Source organism: Mytilus californianus, unplaced genomic scaffold (assembly GCF_021869535.1).
Source record: "Mytilus californianus isolate M0D057914Y unplaced genomic scaffold, xbMytCali1.0.p SCAF_8, whole genome shotgun sequence".
NCBI classification, from domain to species: domain Eukaryota; kingdom Metazoa; phylum Mollusca; class Bivalvia; order Mytilida; family Mytilidae; genus Mytilus; species Mytilus californianus.
This window is the reverse complement of record NW_026262734.1, coordinates 36,375,124-36,396,766: the sequence shown is the minus strand read 5'-3', so window position 1 is coordinate 36,396,766 and position 21,643 is coordinate 36,375,124. Positions and strand designations below refer to the sequence as shown.

General features: G+C 31.1%; 1 protein-coding gene across 11 annotated transcripts in view; it reads left to right on the top strand.

The window, feature by feature from the left end:
• The window catches only part of LOC127711835 (uncharacterized), a 63,715-nt gene that overhangs the window by 5,345 nt on the left and 36,727 nt on the right, over positions 1–21,643 (top strand). For 5 of the 11 annotated variants that reach the window (XM_052217994.1, XM_052217990.1, XM_052217988.1 and 2 more), the window contains exons 2-3: positions 12,917–12,948; positions 16,996–17,078. The gene's annotated coding sequence lies outside the window, so the exon portion shown is untranslated. Of the gene's footprint in view, positions 1–3,086; positions 3,136–7,266; positions 7,289–8,842; positions 8,902–12,916; positions 12,949–16,995; positions 17,079–18,261; positions 18,333–21,643 lie in introns of those variants that run through there. The other 6 variants (XR_007986898.1, XM_052217987.1, XM_052217996.1 and 3 more) reach the window with 5 other exon arrangements.

Sequence of the window (21,643 nt, the reverse complement as noted above, 5' to 3'; positions counted from 1 at the left end):
CTTATCTTTACATAGCTCTCGTAAGTAGTTTTCATTGGTTGTTTTAATAAGCTACGTTCAACTACGTTAGGTAAAATTCCTTACATTGAAGACCACAGGTATATGTTTGCATGACGTCTGAAATAAGAGCATCAAAACCCACCTCTAATATAATAATTGGTGAAAAGTTAAGTGTGAATGTGATAAATGCTTATATTTAAGCAATAATGGTAATTTTCCTTTATTCGGTGACCTATAGTTGCTAATTTCTACTTGATTTGGTCTCTTTTTGAGAGATGCCAATCCTATAACATCTTAATGTTTCCATATTAACTCATTAGATCGATACAAAGCACAAAAAGGCTAAAGTCACAAACTAATGATCTCAGAGTACTCACAGCTACCGAAAGCTAGTTTAAAGACAAGAACAACTTATCTGTATCAAAGACTAGAATATCAATTGGTTAACATCCAACATCAAATAGATTTATTGTAAAGACGTCATCAACAGGCAGAGAAAAACATGAATTTGTACTATCCCAAAATGTTAGAGTAGACAGAATGTTGGACTGAATGTTCATAGGTGTTGAGCCATAATATTTAGTTGGCTTTCAATTGGAAATCTTTTACCGTAAGTTTATTTAGTGTTCGATAATCAAAATGAATATCAATAAATATGTCATAATCTAGAATGGGATGTAATCGGTATAATTGCAAATCAGCCAACTGAACTGGTATCTTAAGATTGAAGACCGCGGAAATATGTCGCTAGTGAGGTGAGACACCGACACATCGTATCGTTTAACCAGTTCATGATGTGACAGTAAAATTCATGTAGTATCGAGTTCTAGACGTTTTCAAAGTGACATGTTAACAAATACGATGTAGCAAAGGGTATTTTACTATTGAAATATGGAAGTTTACAATTTTGTTCAAAGTTAAAATAGTCATTTAGAGATTCTGTTAGAAATCGTCTAAATGTTTCAATATCGATGAGCAGGTCAAGACATGAAGTAGCCATTCTACTTTCTGTAGTATCCTGAATTTGAAATTGGCATGATTTTTAACAAATCTTTCTGAACGTGCCCGCTTATAATTTAGAAGTTATAAAGAAATTAAGGTTTATCTCCCTCAGGAAAAGTTGGCCTTAAATATATTTGGCTATTATTTGTAAGTCCTTGCTAGTTATAAAGCTCTTTAACTGTTCCGTTTATTGTACATTCTTGGCTTTCAAATAATCGGCTTTGAGCCTTCCTGGTGAAGGTTAATCGAGAAAAACTACTCGGACGCATGCAATTTATCCATTGTTTTCATTTTTTTACTGCGATATTTGAGTAGCACTCTTTGAAATGTTGGTTATTGAGAATCCGAAGATTTTTTAATTATTATTTCTATTGTTTGTACTTGTCCGAATAAGTTGACTCACTTTTTCAAACATGTTACGACTTCAAAATATTTAGTTATCTTTATATTACGGTCACCAACACAATAACTTTGATTCTAAATAAATATAAGTTTTAAAGGCTGAACGTTATACCAACATACAGTCATTCAATATGTGTCACCATAATTAAACAGAATTGTACGTATATAACAAATTCCAAATCGAAACTCCTTTAAGTTTGTTAGTTTGTTAGCAATGTTCACCAGTATTGCATTGTTTTTGTAGAAAAGGGGGGGGGGGGGGGCGTTCATTTCCTATCCGAGACTAATTTACTATACTTTATTTGCTTGCTAAATGTCATAAGTTATAACTTCCTTCTTTGTTAAAATTCAATGGCCGGATGTTTAACGGGGAAATGGCGTTTTGCCTTTGTTTTTGTGTTCATAAGTACAATATTCGTAAACAACTGTGTAAACGAAAACCACAACTCTCGAGACACTACGTCGTTTATAATAATCCAACATATTCAATAAAGGTTGTTAGTATTATTATATGAAACTGTATATTGAGAGTAGTACAATAATAGAACAAATAAATCTGATGTATCATCTGACATTCATCGAAAACCTACATGATAATAGTACGGTTTTCGGATTTATTTTCTTTTATTCAAGTTACAAGAGTGCTTCCATCTGCAATATTCTGTAGGTTGTTTTTCACTTTAAATAAATCAGACATGTTCAGACGAAGTTTTTATATTAAAGTTGCTAAGAAATTAGAAAAAAATGGTCATTTCCTTACGTTCCTATCTATGTATATTGTATATATTTTTGTCAAATTTAAAACAATGGAGGAGTATCAGTGCCAGCAGGCATTAATTATCATCAAATAACCACTTGACTTTTACTGGTGTAGTTTTTTTATGTGTGTACTATCAACAACAACTTTGTTAATAATTAGAACTAGTATTTAGACTTTGTTTACCTTGCATATTGCGTACCATTAGCAAGTAATGCAAAGATATTGCCAACTGACAACAATGTTTTCAACATGCAGGGATCAATCCAATTTGACGTAGTAAAATGTAAAACAAGAAATGAACAGTACAAACTCCCATGCAAGAAACAAAATGAACAGATATTATCTGAGTTGTCGACCGTTGATTGATATTTTCGAGACTGAAACTCCTTTATTTTCTAACTCATTCTTTGGAATGTGTTTATATAGTATTGTTTTTTTCGAAAATAGTCGAATGGATTTTAATACTTTGCCTGAAGGTTGAGTCATATCCATATGTTTTTTATTCTTTGTGATGAAAATGTGTTTGTTATCATACATACATTTTTGTTTGGAAATTCTTCCATCTTAAAAAACCAAAGCAAGCCAATCAGAATCAATGACAGCAGCATCCGATGGTATAAGGGCGAATTCGCATCTAATAATTTTATCGGAGAACAAAGAAAGTGATGATTAAGAATCTTTTTTTATCTAAGTTTTTTAACTAAGTGTATTGAAAGTACATGTATGAAGTATTCCAATTGTTTTTGCCTTTCTGAAAATTATTTTTCGATGTAGAGGTTGTTTCCTTGTATATTGCTGTTATGGGGACACAGGATATGATTAAGGCGGAAGTTCATTATAATAGATTTGAACGTGATATGTATATTACATTTCCTCTGATAATTTAAGTTCGTAATTATATTTTTCTGCTTTTGATTCATAGTGTTGAAAGTTTGAGTAGTTATAAGTTTTATTATTCCTAGGATATTTTTGTAAGTAGATCTAAATTCTTATTATAAGTTTTAAAGAAAAGGATAAAATGTTAATTTAATTTTCAAGCACTGAATAGATACAACTGCAAGTAAACTGCTGATCATCGAGGGTTCCTTCGGCTTAGAAATCAGTTCTTCTGTACTGAAATGATTTGATAATAGTTTAATCTTAAATTCGCCATTGATAAATTATCAAATCAAAATAAAGTTAAAGTCTCGACTCCATCATGCCATGTTGACTTCAGATGAAATTTACCATGTTTTATGTCCAATCTGGACACAATCTTCTCGCATACTCAAGTACGTATACATCCTTGGTGTTACTTTTTTTGTTTTTGCGCGTTCCTGATCAAGGTTATTCAAGAAAAGCGCGTCGGACCCATGAAACGAAAAAAGTGTTATTGTCATTTTATGAACATATATAATGCAGTGGTCCGGTTGATAAAGTTTAACATTGTTTTGTTTATTTGAATTGTTGGTTAACATTACTTATTATATCGTTTAAGATTTATGAGGTGCATACGATAACACAGAGATCTATATAAATTGAAAATAATTTTAAGCCCGACTAATCGAACATTTGGAACTTTCTCGTTACACAATGTCAACTTAACGTTATTACAAATGATAGGATTTCTCCAAATTACTAACTGGTATCATAATGCAAATTTCTGAAGTTTCGAAATTGTTTTTTCAAGGAAAGTTCGGTTGATTTTAATAATGAAAAGATACTTTTTTACCACTTTCGTTGTTGTCATGACCCGGAATTCAGTGTTTAATTTGTGACACTGCACAGTAAATAAAATTATAAAAGAGTCGACTATGGATCGACAATTGTCTTCTCCAAAAAGACTAAAACGATGAGAAGAACAAAAGTCTATAAAACTTTACAGGGGAAAACTAAAAATTGACCGATATGAAACAGAGCCGGGAGTAAATTCAGGTATTGCAAATGGGTAAGCAATCTTAAAAACGTGATTATAAGCACCCATATAAACATCTACATCAATCACTACTTGATGATGTTAAAGAGTAAGCGATCATTTCAACTTTAGCGCAAACTGTTTCTATTTGTTTAAAACACCGCTGTTCAGAGACCTAAAGTATGTTTCCTTGTAGTATATCCCAGTGTCAATTTATTTTGAGAGTAATGAACTCAGATCAATGCAGAAATCTGTCATATATATACAAGGTTTCATTGTGTAACAACATGAACTAAATTAACTGCGTTGAAAACTTGAATAATAACAAATCTACAGGTCTTCATACTGTTTCTAATATTAGAGAAAGACATATACAATGTAGCGTAAAAGTATTTAAAAAAATCTACCACGAATCAACTCAATTTATTTTTGTTTTCACTAAGAATGTAATTTGTTTTCATTTGAATTACTTTTCCCCCGCTTTTTTTTCAAATTTATTTTGATACAAAACTCTCATCTCTTTATGCAAAACGATAATTCGCATGCGCCCACCATGTTTTAAATAGAAATAAGTTTTGTATTCTGACGTGTGATGATACAATAACCCGCAATTACCAAACTTGTCTCCTTTCTATAACTATATCTATATTTAGAGATGGGGAACTCCATTCTTCTGATTGGAATTTTCCATAACTATATATATATTTAGATAAGGGGATCTCCATACTTCTAATTGAAAATTTCCACTCAAATTTCAACATTTCAACAGAATTATGACAAATATATCACGAAATAGAATACTTTTCCTTAGAATACGGTAACAAAGCATACAATGGCCAGTTTTTGCATGAATCAATAAACTTACTGATAACACATTTACTTAAATTATATTGTAAGCAACTTTTTTAATGTAATGATTTTTTTTATTACTTCAAAAATCTGCTGAATTGCTGTGAATAAACAATGCTTGACATACATTCCACAAAGTATCATTTCAAATATTGATATAAGCAACTTTGTTATCTATGCGACCTATTTTATGTACCATTGTATAATGAGGTTAGGCAATTTCATGTTGATACTTGATTTAGTGTTATCGTTGTTTACATGTTGTATCATGGCCGTTGTTATTTTAACAAAGAAAATTAAAACGGCTATGTATTTTGTTGTTGATTCTTTCTTGGTATATTTAAGGAATGACTGTAATATTTTTTCTGTCTATGAAGACATAACATCAAAAATGTTGTGCACACTGAATAACCCGCGTAGCGGGTTATTTTAAAGTGTGCACCACATTTTTTATGTTATTTTGAATAGACAGAAAAAATATTACAGTCATTTCTTATAATTTAATTCTAAATTCCATTTTAAACCTGAGTAAACCATGAAAAAACGTTGATGACGTCACGGTCACATGACAAAATTATGTCTATGAGCTGATAAACAAAACAACGTCAGCCAATCAGAAGACGCGTTACATCCAAAATTAAATTATTCCAAGATAGTAGTAAATACACACCCTTTTAATGAATGTTCACGTTCAGAGAAAGAAATATATATCTACTTGGATTATTTGATTTTGACGTTAACTTTTAGATTTGACCATAAAGGAGGATGTATGATAAGATCCAATATTTGACCCCTGTAATCCACTTCATTTGAACTTTGGTGGATAGTTGTCTCATTGGCAATCATGCCACATCTCCTTATTTTGATAAAGTAGTTAAATTATTCAATTTTTGACAAAAAGAATTTAAATAATAGAGTACATCCTTGGCTCATATCTAAATATTAATGACAAGACATCAAAATTAGGCAATTGGTTGACCGATACGATGTGTCATGTATCGAATGACATCTGTAGATGTTCATACAGTTGACAGTCAGTGTCATTGTCTCGACATTGCGCAATCACAGTTGACGTGTCTACAATATTTCTAATATTGTTTTTGAAAAATGTTACGAGTAAATCATTAGAGTACGAATAATAGTATCGTATTTAAAAAGTTGCCACAATCAATTTTGGATTTGACCGTCGGAAATATTTCATTTACTAGCTACGCTACGCTTTTGCAATTGCCAAATCCTAAATTGGCGTTGGCAGCTCTTCAAATACGGTACTGCTATTCTTATTAAAAAGTATTATACCATCTGTTCTAAACTATAAAGTTTCGTATCTCAGTTGAAATAGTATGTTAGAACTTATTTCTTTATGACGATTTTTTTAACGGAGCTAATCATTATACTCAAAATCTACACATGCAAGGTGTATAAGAGGTAATATTGTAATTATCTTGCACAAATCCTCAGGTCGGCGTCATGAAATTGTTGATCGATACTGTGATTTAGTTGCTAGATTCACAAGATGCATTTGAAATTTATATATACACTCATGTCGATCTGGCACTATTTGTCACGTTTGATAACTTTGATAATTGCACGATAGTATCGACAAATTTGATTAAACTTCGTGCAATTCTCTTTTTTTTTTACCCCAATGTTTATCTTTTGTTTTACTTTGATATACATGAATGCAAAAATTACTGAACGTCGCATACCATCTTTATAATGCTACGTCTATTGATTTTTGGATTCGCTGAAGATTAAACGTGTTCCCTTACTGTTCAATTGGAGAAAATTATTGAAAGTCGTTCATGAGTACATTATTTGAAATGATAATACCACCTGCATTTACGTGTCTTTCTTTTTTGAGCAAGTTACACGGTTCTAGAGAAAAAAGCTAAATGTTAAATGATTATGTTGTCGACGTCTTATCATTTCGGCCAAACTTTATTCTTGATTCATTCTTTAAACGCGTGTGTAGTGTACCAAATTATAAGCCTGTTGATTTTTGTCATCCTTTAATTAGAACTCTTACAGTGTCTTTTACAGCCAGTCTAGTCTGTCTTATCCGTGCACTAAACTTAATTATATGCAAAACAAACTGTTTGAATTAAATGACGCCGTCTGTCGAACATAGTGCATACATACAAATTGCTATATCGCTTTTATTATTCATAATGTGCAAATGCACCAATGAGAAAAATGTCATAACGCTTCTATGAGCAAGTATGATACATGATAAATCAGTAGTGGCGATTTAAAATATGATAACAAATTTAAAGTTCAACATAAATGTCTTTTTATATTATCTAACCAACCATATCATTATACAAAGACCATGAATCATGGTCTTAAAGGAATACCTTTGACCGGATCGGTGACGTTCCGTAAGTACAAAAGTTCTATTCTATATAAAAACCAGTTTATATGAAGTATTTCTTTTTATCAATTCAACGATTTTAATTTCAAGTTATAATTACTGGATGAATATTTCATCATTTTTGTTTTGTTTATACGTTATAATACTACCGGTTAAAATGTTAGTATGAAAATCAATAGACAAATGCCGTTGATAAAATGAATATATATAGTCAACGGTCAAAGAAAGATAACCTATCATATATATTTCAAATAAAATACTATCAGAGTAAAATATCATAGAATATTATAATCGATTCACTCACATGATAAATTCAAGATAATTTTTGCTTAAGCATTCTTATTTCTCATAATATAAAACGTTTTCCGGAATCCAGCTGATAATTTGAAGCTAGTTACCTAAAGAAAAGTCGAACAAAACATCCTTAAAATTCTGGCTGTCTTGGATTTGTGGGATGCGTTCACGTTGAAGTACACATCTTTTCTTAATTTGGAAGATTCTCAGGGAAGATAAGGTGTTGTTATTGTGTTTACCCCCTTATTATTATTATTATTATTATTATTATTATTATTATTATTATAATTATTATTATTTTTATAAGTCGGCAAATGGATGTTTAAACTATTTTCCGTTTGGTTTGTTTACGTGGAAGAACACGCCTTTTTTTCAGACGTGTATCTTGAAGTTTTATTCGCCGCGTTTTTTTTTAGCGCTTATCAGACTAAAGATAGTGTATCAATTGCAAATGATACATGTAGTATCTTCATATGCGCGTCTGACGTACCAAATTATAATCTTATTATCTTTGTGTTTTTGTATGTATAGTTGTGAACATTGAACAAACCACATTTCAGCTTGATCAAACACATTTGTAAATTCTAGATTGTGGATCATATCGATATGAACATTTTGTTTTCTTCGTGAAATTATCTCAAAGTGTCATTTTGCCTACATTTTCTTGACAAATACTCTTTGAACAAATTTGACTCTCACCCAATTGTACAAAATACTCTCTGCAATCAATTCAAATAGTATATCCGACTCATTAACTTAGATAACTATCTAAATTATGTAACGTAACGATCTGTTGGTCTCATTTCATCTACAATTTATTCGTGCTAAATTATTGAAAACATTATAGTTTCATGGCCTCCATAAATATATGACGTTTATTTTAGAATGTTTGGCTTTCATGCTCTTCATATTAGTCATTGATTTGATTTGAGCTCCACTAATGAGTCTTACGTAGACGAAACACTCGTCTGATGTACTTAATTATAAGCCTGGTATCCGTTCCCAAGTTTAAATGCATTGATATAATTTTATATAAAAAACACATATTTATATTTGATATGCAAATCCAATGGACGCGATTTAGTTATGTTTAAACGAAGTTAATGGCGATTTACAGTTTAAGAATGCGACTTCAAGCAAGCCGGAACACGTAGCAAAGTTATTTGATTATGTTATACCAACCAAACACATGGTATTTAAATCTTAAACGATTCATTCAATCTCTTGTTTATAGAAATCAGTCGCTCGATTTCAAGGTTGACCAAACATCTATTAAATATTCGAATTACTTTAAATAACACGCACAAAGGATATTTTCTGTACAGGGTATGTTTTGAATTTTTGTATGTTTTTTAATGTACTTTGCTAACATATTCATAAAAAAAGAATAAAACAAAATAAGCGAGATGATATCTATGAGTACAACATTTTTCGTTAATTATATTCAGCACGTATGTTTGTGACTGAAAATTTTGAAAAGCAAAACATTTATAATGTCTGCAAGCATTAACACCTAACATCCAAAACCGCGGTGGAAGGGGCATTCAGTTTTATCCTTGTCCGTCTGTACGTCCGTCCGTACTTCAGTCCTTCCGTCCATCCTTACGTCTTGAAATAAGTTTCCGTTCTCTGACTTTAGTTTGCCTCAGCTATGTTTAATACTACCAATCACAGATCAAATTTAATTTGGGTGGCGTCTCTCTCATCGTTCCCGAGTTATGTCCCTTTTTAAATGGAAAAATTGCTAAATTTGCCGTTTCGGCACTCTAATTTTACTTTGAATTTACCAAATGTTATGAACCTTATACACAATGCTTGTTACTACCAAACAGAGATCAAGTTTATTTCACTTCTGCCGTTCTTGGGTTATGTCCCTTTATAAATTATAAAATTGCTGAATTTGCCATATATTTACAAGCGGGGCGTCGATTTCCTATAAACAATTCATCTTTTATTTATGATTGATTTAGATAAAACAAATCCAATGAACAAGTCTGTTATATGTTATCTAATTGTTAGCGCCAATGCCAAAATTAAAAGACCTATATAAAAATAATTCTACAAACAATTTTTGCATTTACTAAAAGCACAATTTTTGGAGGCAACTTTCTTGAGAGGGTTACCTCTACATTGACGTTAAAGTTTTTGAAAGGATGACATTGAGGATTAGATACTTTTCATTCTAAAATGTCCCACTTATCAAGGTCTTAGATGTTGTTTATTAAACCTTCTATGTATCAATATATACAATTAATGAGTTCAAATAATCTTAGAGAGCTATGAAATTTTGTGCCCATGTTGGAATATGTTTCACAAAACTTTCTGCAATTTTATATATATATTATGTAGTTTATATGTTGTATGCCTATAGTTGTTATGACTTTGGTAGATGAATATTATTATAATGTTTTCTCTAATGCTTAAATCAAAAAAAAAATTATCTTTCAATCTAGTTCATTTATTCTCGTCCGCTCCCATATTCGCCAAAATCGTCCACCTTCAAAACCATCGTTGCTCAAGTTTTAGGAAAATGAGAGGAAATGAGAAACATGCAATCACTTAGATGGCAATTACATTCGTCTGAATGAAAAAAAATGCGGCCTTAAAATTTCACAGGGTTATCTATCATCAAAAGCATTTTGGTTTGTCTAGGCAAATCACCCACCATATCGCCACGGTTAAAATGAAACATAGATAATCATCGCAAAATATTGTCGAATATCGTGAAAACAGCAAAAGAGAAAAACTAACTCTTTCCAAAAATAAAATGGAATGGACAACTGTCATATTCCTGACTTGGTACAAGCATTTTCTTATGTAGAAAATGGTGGATTGAACCTGGTTTTATAGCGTTAAACCTCTCACTTTTTGCCTAGCATCATAAAATATATAAACAGAAATCTTCACAGCAAACAATATGAGAAATGCGGAATCACCATAAAGCAAATACATATGAAACGCGGAATTGACTTCTGATGTGAGTTATTGCCCTTTATTGATGATCTTTACGAATTTGACAGAAACAATCTATTCACTTCTCATAAAAAGTATTGTCATGAAAGCTCAATTTTGACGATTTTTACCAGGTTTTCTTGTTATCGTGAAAGCTTTAAAAGATTGAGAGATACTGATAACAGCAAAGCATTATAAGCAATAAAATGATCGACAAAAATGTTAACTGACTATAACCATGTATGAACTCCTGATACTTTATAGGTGTAAATGCCCTAAATAGAATTACACAAATTTTGTGGCGTTTTGTCTATATCTTGAAGACTTCAAACGATATACAGAAACTGTAAACAAACTAAATGATCAGCAATTTATTATCTACGTATGAGTTACATTACTGCAACTTTCCATTGATTTTATATTGGTCTCATTCCTTTAAAGTTACTCATTTAACCAATTATTTTGAATTTTCGAAGACCTTCAATTACATGATGAAATTACAAACCAAATTCCAACCAAAGTTGGCATGAAAGATCGATAGTGCTTAGTTTGTTCTAGTTTGCGAATAACATTTCGTTCAACCTGTTTATGTTTGCATTGGCCATACATAGAACATGAGGGTCGACTGTAAATAATTGCCATATCTTGAAAAAGAAAAATAATCAAGGAGAAAATGCGTAGAAAGTTTTTTTTTCTGAAGAAAAACTTTCCCCCATTTTAAATCGTCAAAAGATTCTTTAATGATGTTTTTTCCTTTAAAGTTTTAATGAATGTTTTTTTAATAGATTCCTACATTCACAAACTGATAATGAAAAATAAAATTATTCAACATGCGAGTTACGATCCGCAATTTTTTATAATTTTCAATAAAAAAATTGATATGACTGTTAAGGGAAGGAGTGTTTTTTTCGGGGATTCAAATTTGGGAAATTTTACAATAATTTGTTAACCTGATTTGTCAGAATTTAATAAATAATGTTTTCCCGACATTTAAACCAAATATTTGCCTTGTTTTTTTAAATATAAAAAATAATTCAAGGAAAGCTAATCTCTAATTTTTTTCTCCTTTTCATATTTGCTTATTTCTTCGTTTACCAGTCCCTTGTTTTAGATTTCCAACCGTAAATATTATTTCAAATCGTTTGATAACCTTATAAACCCTAAGTGATCTATTATATTTGCGAAGAGAAACGAAAATTAGTATATTGTGTGCGTCTTGACCAGGTCTATAAAATATAACGAACGATTTCAGTAAATACATTTTTTTAAGTATTTTCACGATTAACAAACTCAGTTTCGGAAATTAAAATATAGCATCAACAGATATAGGACTCAACTTCTTGTGTATGGCCTGATAGTAATTGTTTATAACAATTGTAGGTTAAATACAGCTTTGTGTGTCAATCGGGATGTAATTGTTTAAACATTGTTATGGTATAAAAGAACAGAGTTACATAGACTGATCACAAAGATAAAGTAAACTTGCTCGTCATCTCAAGATATATTAAGTTAACGTTGATAGCTGTTAAAATGTCTGCTAAAATTTACCTTTGTACAAGTTATGACCACGCCCATCTGTACCTTATTTCAATATGTGTCAAAAGGTTTTCAAAATGAGGTAAACATGATTACAAATTCAAATGAAAATAAAAAATGATATACTTGTTTTCGTTAATAGGTCAACCATTTTATATGTTAATAAAGTTTGTACGTTCAGTCGAGCATCGCACATATATTATCCTTTTTGATGTTCTTTTTTCACACGAAATAGAATTGGTACAAGTTCAAAGTAAAAGAAATTAACAAGTGGATATTTACAATATAACAATTAGGATTGCTTTCAATATCATGATGTTTTAAAGTTATACTTCTTTAACATTTGTGACGCTTGAAATACATGTAAAATAGACAAACATTTACCATTTAATAAATAAGTCGTAAAGAGTACACAAATGACAATTTTTCACAGTTCTATAGTTTAAAAGAACTTTTTACAGCAAGAATACATGTAAAGATATTTGCATTGGTCCAGTCGTTTATTAATTGTAACACAAATTCATAGATGTATTGCAGAAAGTGTGATCCAACCACAGGACATGCATTACCAGTGGTAGTTCACAACTAGCTTTCAACAGTTATATTATTTAAAATGCATTTAGTTGGGGAATATTTTAGTTTATGATTTGCGTTTAACAGACTTTTCGTAAGGCCAGGCGTGGAATTTTATCGAAACCTTTCTATTGTTCAATACTTTCCCTGTATGTGTTTTTGTTTTGTTTTTGTTTTGTTATTGTCGTTTGAATGCTGTCTCATTGACATATATCCCAGATCTATTAACTATTTTGATCAATATAAAATGTTAAATATAATCTTTTACTTTATTATTCAGAATAAACATGAACTCAACAGACGAATGGAAAGGTACGTATTGGAAACTACAAAGACAAAAATGACAACAGCGTCGGAGCGTGCACTAAGGGAGAGGTTCAACAAAAGATGTTGGTATTAACATGACTGTTACTAAAAAAATATTTCAGAAATGCAACTTATCAAATTAGTGATTCGGTGCTGACATGATTTTAAAAAGTAAAATCACAAAAATACTGAGGAAAACTCCGAGGAAAATTCAAAACGGAAACAACTTTTATATAGAAACTTAAGTTCCAACTTCCTCTGTCAAGGTTGAGCTCAGATGAATTTTCTTTTCGATGTCCCTTTTGGTCGGATAGCTCTTCACTTGTTCAGGTAGGCTTTCAAATGTGTCGTTATGAGCGTTCCTTATAAAGGCAAACACAGGAAGGCCCTTCGGACGAACGAAATTAATAAAGAGTATTTTCATTTTCCGTGACTGTTTGTTTTCTTATGAAACTGTCAATATATTGGATTGAATGTTGAGAAATGATCACAAATTAATTTGGAGAGCAATTCTCAATTACACTCCATTTCAAATGGATATGACATTGAATTCGAAATGTTAGCCTAGTTTGTGATTTTGAAATATTCACTCACAGGGTTTTGTTATCATAATCGAAAACGTTTTGTGTTTTAGAAGACTATAAAGTAGCAAATATGCGCGAACATTGCTCAATTGTTGTTTTGTTTATCTTTTTTTTATGTAATTAATATTCTTAATTTACTGATGTTTGTATACAGCCTTTAAGTCCGAATGTTATCTTTTTCTATGTCTTTCAATTTATCAACCCGTTTTATCTGTTCATTGCACACCCTGTTTAAACCTAACTGTGCATTTAGATAAAGTAATCTAGATCAGTAAATATCACGAGTGTTAACCAAAGGCCATTTATTATCTCACAAAGACCGTGATACGAAAAGTTTAAAGATACCAAAGTATCAAATCTACATTGCATTGAATGTAAGTAAATTATTACCATTTATTTTTGTTTCTAATGATGTTAAGAGGAATCGTCTCTTTCAAACACTTCGGAGAGTCCGATACGATCATAACTAAAATAAAATTAAATTGTTTTCTTCTTCTTATTTATTTTGTTTTTTAACGAAATCTTAACAAACATTGAGATTCATTCATTTTGCGATAAACAAAAATCAACTTTTAGATATGAAAGTTTGAATCGGTTGTTCCTAGCCAATTAAGTGACATTTATGAATAAGTGAAAGTAAAAATCGCTGTCAGAAACATGCCTTCATTAGATTTCTTTCCATATTTTTACCTGCTCTGCACATCACAATTGGTGAATTAGGGAACTCTACATGGACAGATTTGACCATAGATAAAAACATAATGCTCTCAAATACTTCATTTATTTGAATGCCGAATTAATTCGAGTAATATGTTTAAAGCGCACTCGAATATTCGCCAAAGGCACGTTTGTTTTACGTCTAAAGTATTTAAATCATAATAACGTTAACAGCAACAAAAAAGAGAAGGTATAATTAGACTTATATCTAGCGTTCCCTTAAACGATAATCTAAGGGCTGTTGAAAGACCGGTGCCAGAATAATTATATGGGTTCATTCCTCAATCAACGTACTAAACAAGTTTTCAACAGTGGAGTTGAGTGTAATGTCAGCGAAACGCGCATTCATTGTAAATTACTCGCCTGGTATCTTTGGTGAGTTTTATAGCCACTAAGTCGATGTCACTGCTTCCATGTGGACGTATCGTCTACGAGGGCATCCGTCAATTATTCAAAACAGTTACTGTTAATACAAATTTAAATCATTCGAAACACTAAGGTATGTCGTCCATCATGCATAGAATGATTTATACAGATTCGGAACACCGTTTTAAAATATTTTGTTTGCAATGCTTCTCAACTTTGTATTTGAATATGTTTTCCTACTTTGTTTATTCGAAGACAATTGATTAGTCTTATGCTGACGAAACGCACGTCTGCATACAATTAGTTATTAGCCTTGTATCTTTATGAGTTTGTATTATAGAAAATGACTCCAAAAGTAAGTATAGTTAAACTGAAAGATGACAAAACCGCAATGTTTTGAATATAAAATTAACTTAATATCAGCTATATTGATATGGACATTTGAAAAAAGATAGAATATTATGGAGAAATCTGAATTTGTACTTGGGTTGGTACACTTCATGTATCTGTACTATAAAATAGTAATATAATATCATCGTGATAATGAAAAATCATGAGTAAAACAAGAGCAGACAAAACAATTGCAAAAAAGATACTATGTCTATGAGCATGTTCAAGTTTGTGTAAATATTTACACAAATATGATAAGTTCGTTCAAATACCAACGGATGTTCTTAAAAAGATACGACCGAGAATAGTTCTAACAATTTTGGCAATAACATTGTCATATTTGGTAAGGAACAAACGAAAAATGTGTGCTATTCATTTGATATGACTAATGAGGGAAATGTGTACGAACTAATTTTTATTCTGTGACTGGTCTGAACAAATGATGAATAAATAAAAAGATGCATCCTTATTTACCATTTTTACTTTAGAAGGAGGATTCACACTAGACACTGTTATCAACACATGCATGGTGCTCTTAAAAATTCGCAACCAATCAAAATTACTTGTACATCAAAGTAAACATATACATTCTGTAACAAATTTAATACACTTGTTCATCGAATTTAACACTTATGCTTTTAGTGTCTATTTATCAAAGAACGATATATTTTCACTCTCCCATTCACATTTGAGGATAGATTAAGGTTAAATTTGTTTTGATGAAAAAGGTATTAAGAGGATTCCATAGAATTTAATTATCAATTTTGTTCCTTTGCACTTTTCGTCGAAATAAGTGACACAAAAAGCTTCTTCCGATGTACAGAAAAGTCGCATCATATGCCATAAGATAGATTACTTTACACTATTTATGAAACTTCGTGAATGTCAGGCATTTTTCTTGAAAGAATTGCGAAACAGATACTCCCATTTTCCACATAGCCACTTCAGGTTGTTTTTCACAGGAGCATATTCTTCCAATCATTATGCAAAAGACCACTTGGTTTTATCTTGTACCAGTTTAATGTTAGAATCAATTAATTCTTAATTAAAACATTTCAGGGGCAATAACTCATGTAGAAACTCATCAAAGATATAAGGCTTTTAGTTTGCTATGACAGATGGGCATTTTGTCTACAGAAGACTCCCTAGAGAGAATCATGAATTTTCAGTTTTTGCTGTTGTCTTTTTATAGTTTTGGAAGAGAATCAATTAATAGCAAATATACTAATTTAGATATTATCTTGACCTTGACCTCAATTTTCAAATTATTATACAAGGACCCCAAATCGAAAGACCCCAGATTTTTAAGGCGTTTGGCCTACTTTAACATACGGCATAGTAAAATTGTATTAAAGTGAACCTGTTTTATAATAAGATGCTACTAGATCTTTATGGTTAAAACTGATCTTTTTATAAAGCCCTTTTTTCGTTACCAAGACGATGCGATACCAAAATAAATAGTGTTTGGGAGATGTTTTGCGTAGTTTCTTTTTTCCTTTTCGTCTTTGGTTTGTTTTTTTCCCTTTTGTTCCAACTCTCAGTTATCTTTATAAATCATGTTGATTGCTTTGCAATATTAACAATAGCCTTGGATTTTTATCGGTGTTATTTGCATTTAAACCTTTGTTACATATACTGTATTCGGATGGTTAGAGTTTTTGACATGCAACTTTTCATAGGATACACGGATAATTCTATACAACAAACTCATGCACCATAACATATCAGAAAAGATTATATGTCTGTATCATCTGCATAGTGGTATCAATCGGTACAAGTTGATAATAATCATATCTCCATTGTGGACTGTCAATGTTAAACAAGCTGTAAAATCGCCAATTCGGAGATGAGGGTAGTTGTTTTTATACATAATGATTTAAATGTAGTTTGATGGCGCAACAGTCATTTTTTACACGCATTTTTGTAATTAAACGAGTGTAAAATATCTTTTGTTGATAAGATTAAATTTAGACAGGCATGTTTTTGTTTCTTTTAGAAAAAGTACATATTTGAAAGAGCATATATATAACACAATTTACGGAAGGAAATAACTGTATGGTATGCTGTAGCTCACAAAAGGTACACTATAATTACTGCGGCGTTAATTTGCTAATATTTTAGCCTTGGTCATATTTGTACAATGTAAAGGCATTGTGGCTGTTACAAAATTTGAACACTCTTATATGCAGCATCATTTTGCTAGACGTGGTTGTGTATTCTAAAAGTTTGTATACAGTATTTAAGCTTACGATGTATGCTTAACATGGACATGTACGTCAATTGTCGTTTTAATTCGTTCACATCAAATCATATATATTTCGGAAAAAAAGTACGGTTTACATGGTAAGACAAGTTCGACTTATGAATTTGAATGTCCCTTTGGTATTTTTCGCCTCTCTTTTGCATTACCAAAATTGTAGTCGATTAAGTTTGTCAATTTCTGACAACGACTCTATTTTAAAAGATACGGTTTCTTTACCCTCTACTATTAAGATTAGAATTTGATATACGCTTGCATATGAGAAACACTCCATCAGGGACATGAGATAGTAGAAATTAACAGCTGTATATGTCATCGTACGCCCTTCAACAATGAGAAAAAGCCATACCGCATCACATGATATTAAAGGCCGACATTACAAACGTAAACCAATGCAAACGAAACCGCTAACAGTCTTGTATATGTACAAAACAATATACGAACATCAATTATGACAACATCAACAAACGATAACCACTGAAAGACTCGGGACACGCACATACAGAATGTTGCGGGGTTAAACATGTTTTCTGGAGCCCAACCCTCCCATAATCTTGGACAGTAGTGTGACAGCACAACATAAGAACAAATTATAAGAATCAGTGAAAAGAGCTTAACTAGTCAGATCGATACAAAGCACATTAACAACTAACAAAAACACTAACTACACAAATTGCAGATCTGAGAGTACTTGAAGTCACTGAAGCTACTTCAAACTCAATAACAGCAACTATACGAAAATGCATTTAAGGTTAAAATAGAAATTGGCACACATCTAATGGTTTTAGTATAAACAGTCAGAGAAAATATGATAGAGTGTAATGCCAAAATTAAAGTATCTACAGAAAGTAGGACCGTGAATGTCCATAGCTGTATAAATACTATTCAGTTCTGTTATAATTTATTGATAGCAAAATCAATATTTATACCGATAAAAACAATATATCAAAAATCTTGTTACAGTTTTTATAGGAATTTTTTTTTAAATAAGCTTATTTATAGGATCGATAAGTTAATACGGACGTATCTTAACGTAAGGAATCGATTTAACAACATTCCCGGAAAATGAGAAGGTAAAATATTTTCTTCAAGAATAGGCAACCTTACAAACCATATATTTGTATCTATGAAATAATTCACTAAAGGTTTCGTTAACCTTTTGCTTTCGTTACTTTGATAGGTTCGTTCACCATTAATTTTGCTAACTTTAAAATGGTAATTTCTTGATATATTCAAAAATCAAAAATCAAATGAAAATGAGACTGAAACCGTTGTTATAGAAAAAAGTTAAAAAGAGCCGAATTTTATGTTTTGTTTTATTTTCAAGACAGTTGTATGTATTATAATTTACACCAGTCAAAAACAAATCGTCGAATCACATTCGTGGCATTACTCATTCATTTTTTATCCTGCTTTTGATTGAACCACTAATGATATGGCTAAAGAGATCAGAGTTGTCTTCCAATTCAACGTGATCAATGTTTACTCTCTTCAAAGAAATGTATTCAATTATATTGACAATAAGCTCAACTCATATGACACTATGAATCAGAAGTATTTTTAAATTTGAATATTGAATTCGTTCAATCAATCGTTTTACACTCACTCCACTTCACAATACTCATAACCTTTTCTTCTAGTAAATGTTTGATCTGTTTTGTCAAGCTTCCAATTGGATTGTTTTTTCATTAACGTAGACAAACGCGATATAGCTACATGTAGGTGCATGATAAGAAACATATATCGATTAAACATAGAAACGGGACTTAGCATATCAACATTACCGGATCTGCAGTATTTGAACAATGATAACAGTCTCCCATGACTAGTCGTTCTATTATTCTAGAGTTCATTTCCTTTTTATCTAAAAAGCATTATTTCAGATTCCGTCTTAGTTTCTAGAAATAACTATTCCTGTTAAGCTTTATTTAATAGAAATAACTGTTTTCCTGTTCCAGTATATTTCATAGAAATGACTTGTTGCCTGTTTAGTTTTATTTACTCGAAATAACTGTTTAATGCTAAAATAGTTAGACTTTTCAAATTCATATGGTCAATTTTGGTATGAATTTGAATACAAGTAGACACTAAAAACATATATTTATAGTTAGAAGAAAATAAAAACAAGTCAAAAACAAAACGAACAGGACAGGACAGGACTAATCAAACAATCAAAGATAAAAACAGGAGAAGACAATATTAAGCGCTTTAATGTAAACAAAGATTCATATGAATAATAACCTAAATCAAAAATAAACTGTCTAAGACTCTTTGATCTTGTGATTTAAGTTTTGTCTCAGATACCACAGCTGTCAACTATTGTCAATCAGACATTATTACTGGTTTTTGTAATGTCCCTTACCCTAATCCTTAAAACAGGATATGACATTGTAGTAGTATGGCCTTGGGACGCATGCATACCATCAAATGTCTATACATCTGGTCCTTGTTTTATTCTGATTGTATTTTCATCCTTGTGGCCAGGCTGGTGCTATTTTCAATGATATCGATGCATTACCTTCAAATATTCAGTCACTTATATATAGTACTTAAAGAACAATTTTCAGTTGAAGACGATTGTAAGAAACATAATACTTAAAGAATTAAACGCTTATTTGACTAGGTATACATATATTTGAAAGGTTTTTCATATGACTCCTTCACCTTCAAACATGACAATATAGAACTTAATCATTTATGCTAGGCGCGTATAACTGACAGATGAACCTTCCATGGTAACTAGCTACAAACTGAAAGCATGTTTCTAATTGTTTAATTCTAATGTTAAGATTTTAAAACATGATTTCCCTACAGTTTATGTATTATCATTTCGCATATAATTCATTGTGATCCGCTAAGCAACCAGTTCCGATCGAAATAGATATTTCAGTCGAGAATATAGTTACTGGCGTTCTTAGTGTCGTTGTTATAAGTCCGATAAATATTGATCACTAAAAGGCTACTGGCATATAGTGCGACCTCGTATCAGGATAACAAATTTCAAATGTTAGAGCCACGGTAAAACCCTGATATAAGTCATTCAAGAGGAGAAGACGTATAAGGATGAAGTTAGAAGACAAAGAAGTGAAGTGTGTTCCAGATTTCTCGAATAAAAAGATTGTACTGAAATTAAAGAAATATACTTATGTAGTGTTTAATTTGCCTTTATTAGCCAATTTCAGTCATGACCTTGTTTACTTTCCCCTACAAACACTGGACAGTACATCATAACACACTCTTCACAATACTCAGACTCTTCCGAGAAAATGGACGTATATTTAAACAAAGCAACAATGAACAAACAACGCAAGGTTCAAATAGCTTGAATTGGTATAGGCACATATTGATAATTGAATAAACTATTTAACGTGAGCACAAATCACCCACGTTGGCTATCTAGACCATATGCCGTAAAACACAAACGAAAATAACCTGCACAGTATAACTTCTAGTTTATTTGGAACATTACTTAATTTCAAAATCAATAAAGATTTTAATGATTGTTGTAATTCATACGTACGCAATTTTTTAAGTGTTTATTAAATTACGAGCACTGAGTCAAAACAACTGCTGGTGGACTGGTGTCCTCGAAGTTTTCATCAACACAGTAGTCAGTGCTTCGGTACTGACATGACTTATAGCATCTTATTCTGAAATCATTCGTTGATAAATTACGACATTACTAGGAAACTAAGTTTCCAACTCCCTCAGGTAAATATTATCTTATATGAACTTAATAACCCCTTTCGTTGGCTATTGAACATATAGCTCCTAACGATTTTACGTATTCAAACATTCCTGGAATGTTAAGGTTTTAGTTTTCATGACGATGTTAAATCCAGAAAAGCGCTCCGGACGCACACATACAATTTGTAAAGTGTCATTTTCATAGTATATGTAAGATTAACAGAGGTTTCATCGGTATAAGCACATATTCATAACTTGAATAAGTGACTAATAATTTAATAAATTAATCAAGTCAATTACTATGAAATCAAGCGCTTGAAACAAAATCATTTAAACTTGTAAAACGATTTATGTTACTATCTATTGATATTCCAATGTTTGCAATGACTAAAAGTAAATGAGCGTGTCAACATTACCTACTGCATTATGTCAACTGTCAAGTTTTCAAAAGGTATAACCCTAATTAATCAAGAAACAAGAGTCTCTCATATATGTATTTTTATTAGGGTTTTTTTGCTCTTTTTAAAAAAGATGAAAAGACTTTTTGAATCTTTTTATCTTATGTATGATCGAAAGATTCGAAACTAAGGCAGATGATAAATGTTTCTATCTTGATAAAAAACGAGTGATATTGCTTGAACATCTCTAATAAAACAATGAAATACATTTGTTGAATGTGAATTATGCATGGTTCTTT